Source organism: Mus caroli, unplaced genomic scaffold (genome assembly GCF_978045245.1).
Source record: "Mus caroli unplaced genomic scaffold, Mus_caroli_1 scaffold_1, whole genome shotgun sequence".
Taxonomy (NCBI): domain Eukaryota; kingdom Metazoa; phylum Chordata; class Mammalia; order Rodentia; family Muridae; genus Mus; species Mus caroli.
Window position 1 is genome coordinate 66,390,875 of NW_028227256.1, and position 6,000 is coordinate 66,396,874.

At 40.2% G+C, this 6,000-nt stretch overlaps 1 long non-coding RNA gene across 1 annotated transcript in view; it reads right to left on the reverse strand.

The window, feature by feature from the left end:
• Positions 1 to 3,585, reverse strand: part of LOC110304963 (uncharacterized) — a 119,431-nt gene extending 115,846 nt beyond the window's left edge. Inside the window, exon 1 of the long non-coding RNA XR_015047595.1 lies at positions 3,523 to 3,585. This is a non-coding gene — a long non-coding RNA (uncharacterized LOC110304963). The remainder of the gene's footprint in view (positions 1 to 3,522) is intronic.
• Positions 3,586 to 6,000: the final 2,415 nt, after the last annotated feature.

Consider the following 6,000-nt stretch of genomic DNA (forward strand, 5'->3'; position numbering starts at 1 on the left):
CTTACATATTGTAAAGCTATGTTAGCCATACCTATAGGCAAAATTATCTAGTGATCACCAGTTTATTAAAAGCAAAACTCTTCGAATTTAAGCATTATTTTAAACATTGAATAGATCTGTAAAAGAAATTCTTTTGAACACAGGGGAAACTTTCTCAGGCACTGTTTGCAAGATAAAAGGTTACAAGCTTTTTTGGGGCTGCCTTGAGCCCTGCATTAACTCAAACGTAAAATATTTTTTAATCTGAGCATTTTGGCCTTTCTGTAATAAGGAATTTAGAGGAACAATTTAACTGTCTATGTCTCTAATTTTTGATACTCTTTCTTAAAGATGATTACTCTTATAATTATCTTAATTACAATATATGGGTGAGTTAAAGATCTTAAATTTGAAATCAAACTGTAAGCTGCAGTCAATGGAACACTGGCAATTTTAACTATAATTTTAAGTTTCCGTTGCAATATTAGAATATATCTATAACTTTTGGAAAGCAAGACCCAATTTTAAACAATTTATTCTCCTTAAAATCAATAATAGAAACATCACTATTACGTTACAAAGTTTGACTGTCAATTTATGAGTGCAAATTTTAATGTTCTATTAAAGAGACATTGTTTTAAAATCTTATCTCTAAGTCTACTTTCTAGGATAAGGATTACATAAAATTTTATCTCAATTTAGGAGTATCTTTAGAGGTCTAGTTTTCTGGGCTGGTTTATGCCAGGTGCTTTTGTTTGAAAATGACTCTAGCCCTGAGTTACTACTTAAGCTAACTTTGTAACCAGTGTTATACCTTTTTAATCATACCCAAATAACTTATAAGCCAATTCTCTATGACCAAGATATGTAGATCATATTTATACCTTTAAGATCAGTCAAGAACCAAGTGAAGTGGCTACACGAATCTTATAAATTTAGATTAATTAAAGAATTTTACTTTTTATAGCTATACTTATAAGATAAAAACACACTTTGTCATTTGCTAAACACAATAATCACAAAATTGTAGAGAATTTTTTAGGAAAAAACAACTATCAGCTTATTTGCCTTAGAACTAAGAGGTTGCAGATTCTGAGTTTTTCAGCAGGACCTCTCCTGCTGTACTTGATTTTTGGCTAAAGGGAGGGGCCTCTCAGCCTCAGTTGTGCAACTGAGAGTGATTCAACAGGTAAAGTTTTAACCATTTTTTTTTATTTTATTTTTTTAACATGAAACATAAAACAGTCAGTCATTCAGACAACGAAACAATCATTCAGACAACGAAACAGAAAACATACATGAATTGACACATGATTGGTGCACCAACCATAGACAATAGAAAGAGGGTAGAGAGCTTCTCCTGTAGGGGCCAGAGAGAATAAAACAGGGCGTCCCCCGATTTCTCTCTGTCCCTGGGAGAGTTCTAAAATCTATTTTCCTCTATCCCTTCCTTTCCTTTTCTGCTTGTAAGAGGCAGCTTGTCAAACCAAGATTAAAATCCAAAATTTTCTAACAGCTTCTGGCAAGTATCCAAAACTTTTAATTTATTTAATCTGAGGGCAAATTTGAGAAAACACACAATCTCTATACACTAAATGTCTCAAATAGCCTAAAAGTTTACCTTGCTAAATCTTTTTTGAAGCCATTATCAGTCTACACTTAGTCAAATATTTTATAGCCATCTGCAAAAACGCTCTCTATTTTCTGCAACCAACAAAAACACCATTGACAAAATGAATTATATATGTTTTAGAAAATGATTTTTTATCTTTTAATAAAACCTAATCTATGAATTTTTTTGACACAATGTGGGATTGGGGAGTTGTAAATAAGATAACAGTAAGAATTGAGCTATATTTTGACCTTTATGAAGTCTCTTTAAAACCCATTTTTATTTACTCTAAACGTATTATTGTAAATCTCTAGCAAGGGCCTTGGCGGAAGCATGTCTGGGCCCAACACACAACTTCTTACCCCAGAGTTCTGTCAAGGTAAGCTGAACTGACTTGAAGGGAAGCTGCCTAGTTGTCTGAAAGCTGGGTAAAATTTTTAAATAAGGCTATGCCCTCATAAAAGGGTGGGGAAGCAGAAAAGCACATCCAACAATCTTTAAATTCTGACGCATTATCTCTTTGTGTCTTATTCAACAAGGCTAAAGCAGAAGCATTCAATGTAGACCACAGTAAATCAGTGGAAGAGGGGGACCTCCCCGCAGGGAGAGTGGGCTGAAACAGGGTCATAGCATGCCCTGGGGCCGGAACAGGGGGGCGGGTACCTGGAAGTCCTATGGATGCTTTATGATTTTTAGGGGTGGTTTTAAGAAGCTGAACCTTAAAGGTCAGGCCATTGTCATAGTTATCTTGATACAATCTTAGGCCCCAGGTGAGAGGGCGAGAACTTTCCTAAGCCTCTAAGTTCCTCCCTTTAGCAGAAAATTTTATGATCAGTGGATTACACCATCCCTTAGTAGGCTGTAAGGGCCAGGCTGTAGGCCAACGTGTTGAGGAAATTACTGTTGCATCTGCCCCGGTATTCAGGAGCCCTTGAAACTGTTTGCCCTCTAGAAACAAAGTCAGCATGGGCTGTGAATTGGTTATTTTCTGTGCCCAGTAGACTTCCGAGGATCTCGGGGAGGATGGTCCTCGCTCCTCTTTCATATAAGGGAAATGGCTGAATAGTGGGAGTGGTAAGGCTTGGGCTATGTGCTCTCCAGCCCTAAGGGTAAGTGGTCCCTGCGTGGCTGAGACTAAGATTTTTATCTCCCCATGGTAGTCGGTGTCAACCACTGTAGGAATCACCCTTAGGCCTTGTAAAAGTGTGGACACTCGGCAGATGACAGGAAAAGGCGGCATCTGCACCCAATGTGAGGACACAGATGTCTACTAACTCGGGCCAATGGGGCTCGGCACCAATTTTGGAGCTGGAGTTAGAGCAGCCCCCATGGCAAGGTTAATAGGCTTAGAAACTTGTTGAGAAAACACATATACCTCATTACAAAGCTTGATCATACCATTTATATCTAAATTCTTGGTTTTACTTCTCAGGGCAGCCCTAAACTCTGACTTCCAAGTTAAATATTGGCCTCTAAGTGAGGACAGATTCATTCATTGGGTATCAAGTAGCCTTCTCCTGTTAAACCTTCTAATAGAGATACTGTGCACCGGCGGCTTAGTTTTGCTTTTGCGAGATGGCGATCAGGAGTTTTCTAAAAAATCTTCAGTAAGGGCTAGGAAGCAAGCACCTTCTCCGCCCTCTTCTACCTGTTTAAGGAGATCTCTGATGATTCCCCAATTGCTAAAAAGGACTCAGGGACATCTTTTCCTTGTTTTATCAAAGCATTAATATCTTTGCCTACTTTAGTCTAAGAACCATTCAATACCAGCCATGGACATCTCTCGTCCACAAAACAAAAACATTTTATTAAATCCTTTCTTTTTCTTTTTTTTTTTTAAACTCTTATCCCTCTCTCCTTAAGAGAACCCTTTATCTCTTCACCTAAATTCCCCATGGTTGATGGGACAACAACTGAATGCCTAGGCTTACCTCCCGACGTCCGTCCGCGACACTCGAGCGAAGTGGCGGGGGACTGTCCCACTGTCTCACTGTCTGCGCGGTACCTCTTTAATCCGTTGTCCGAAGGGTGGTCGTACCTCGTGCTCCACGTCGGGCGCCACTTGACCCGTCCAGCAGATCCAGTTATTCTAGGGTCACGAGGGGACCTCCTCCTAAGAACCAAATGGGGGATAGAGAGAGACGAGGGCCTTGTACGAATAACGACACGGAAACCGTTCTGGAATGTATCAAAGCCCCAATCTATTGAAAAAGGTCTAAGGCTTAAATGCACAAGCAAAAGGGGAAATACAGATACTTATCAGCGGGAGGGGTAGGATAATACAAGCAAAAGGAGAAGTACTTATGGGAGGGGGGCAATAGAAATTCTTTTGGCAACTACACGGGGAAGCAGGAACTTGGTGGTATCAGGGTGTGGTCAGGATGTCAGCGATGGCTTAGGGCTGGAACATTCTTGGAATCGGTGTGTCAGTGGCCCGCTTTTGACCCCCTTTTCTTCTCGGGGGGAGAGGCCCAATTCAGAGATCAAGAGTTGTCTTAATAGCTCCCAACACTGTCTCAGGGATAGCTTGAAGATTTTTTATTTTCAGTTTAAGTATATTTGCCTTCCTATATTTATGGACACAGTACATGTATATCTAGTCCCCTGGAAATGGAGTTGTGTATGAGGCACTGTGTGAGTGCTGGGAACTGAACATGGGTCGTAGGTAGAGGAATTCTAATCCAGAAACATGGATGCTCTTGGCAAGGAATCACATCCAAAGATATGATCTGTCCAGATACGCCCTGGATTACAGTATTATCTGGCTGGAATATAGACATACCCTTAGTATATACCTTTAATCCCTAACAATGAATCTGTGGTTAGTTCATAGAAGAAAACAACCATGGTTGAAAGTGATGTCTAATTGAGGGACAGACAAAGCGACAAAGCAGAGAAACATTTGACAGAATGAGTCAGAGACAGAATATGCTCAACTCACATGAGAATAGCAGAGGAAGACAGGCTAAGAGAGAGAGAGAGAGGGAGAGAATGCTCTATGTGAAGGGGTATGTGGGATGGCAATTTTACCAGGACACTTTTACAAAGGCATGTTTCCACAAAGAACAAACTAAACAACACAGGTGAAGACAGAACAAGCCAGATAATGAGAAGGAGTCATATGATTAGGACATATTGCCAAAGTTAGTATGAGGTCAAGCAGAGCAATTCGGGCAGAAGCTGAGAGAAGCTGGATTGAATCAATCAGCTTGGAAGATTAGATTGTATGGAAGCTAGAAGCTTCTAGGCCTAGGCCTAGGAATATTTAGAACAAAGAAAGAAATACTCTGAGCTCAGCCCTCCTTTGGTATGGCTCTCATCTCATCCATCACTTTATCTGAGGAAATAGAAGCAACATTTAGTCTTATACAAGAGCAGCAGGTTCTCTTAAAGCCTAAGCCCTGGGTAGATAGTTTGAAGGTTGTTAAAGCTGTTCTGATGGAGATAATGACCATTTAGATCATTGGCTAGCATTCTTCAACACTCACCGAGGTAGAGATGCTTAAAACATCTGGAAAACTAGAAAAAATAGCTAGGAGCAACAACCTTTTAAAAAAAAGAATAAGTTTAGAAGTTCACGACCAAATCATATAGACTTTCAGAACCCTTGAACATATTTTAATAGATCTGTAGGACAAAGTATCCCAGTATCAGCTAAGTTACGTCCTGAAAGCCTGGATGCCTCTATATTCTCTACCTATGATTGATATCAGTAGTTCCTCCCTCTCAGCTGCATTGCTCTGAGCTCCACTGAGCTCCTGAAAGACAGGTACATCAGCAACAGCGTTAACAATGACTGGGACTTCATAATCAAGTACTGGTTAGGAAGTGAGTGCTTAACTTTATATCGCACTGAAAGCCAAGCTCTTAGAACATCTCTCATGTACTGTGCAATGCAAAACTCACTTACAGAGATGATGAGTCTGCTTCTAAGAAGACTCACATGGTTTAAAAACTGACTCTTGCTGAGTGGTTTTGCAGGCACCTGTATGAAGTGTTCTGTCAGTTTCAGCCTCGATATGTGCTGCAACGCTGTAACCCCATCTTGAAATATTCCTCATAATCAGCTTGGATAACGCGCCTATTCCTGCACTCAAAGACTAAAAGACCTTGGAGGAAGAACTAACCTGTCTAATCTTGAGACAGCCCTCCAGGGCAGGCTGAAGGTGTGCTTGGAGAAGCAAGGAAAAAGAGCTTAGCAGTTTTCCCTCCATAGGATCCTGAGCTGTCAACTCAGCAGCTTTCGAAAGAACTAACCCATCTTTCAAAAGGAAGAACTTGAAAGGGTTGTGTCATTAGCTATTCTGATTTTACGCAGTGCAGGAAGCATAGGTTCTTATTATACCATGTTCTATTTTTGATCTCACCTGTAACAACACCTTCCAGTCTCAGCACAGTAATGGTGGAGA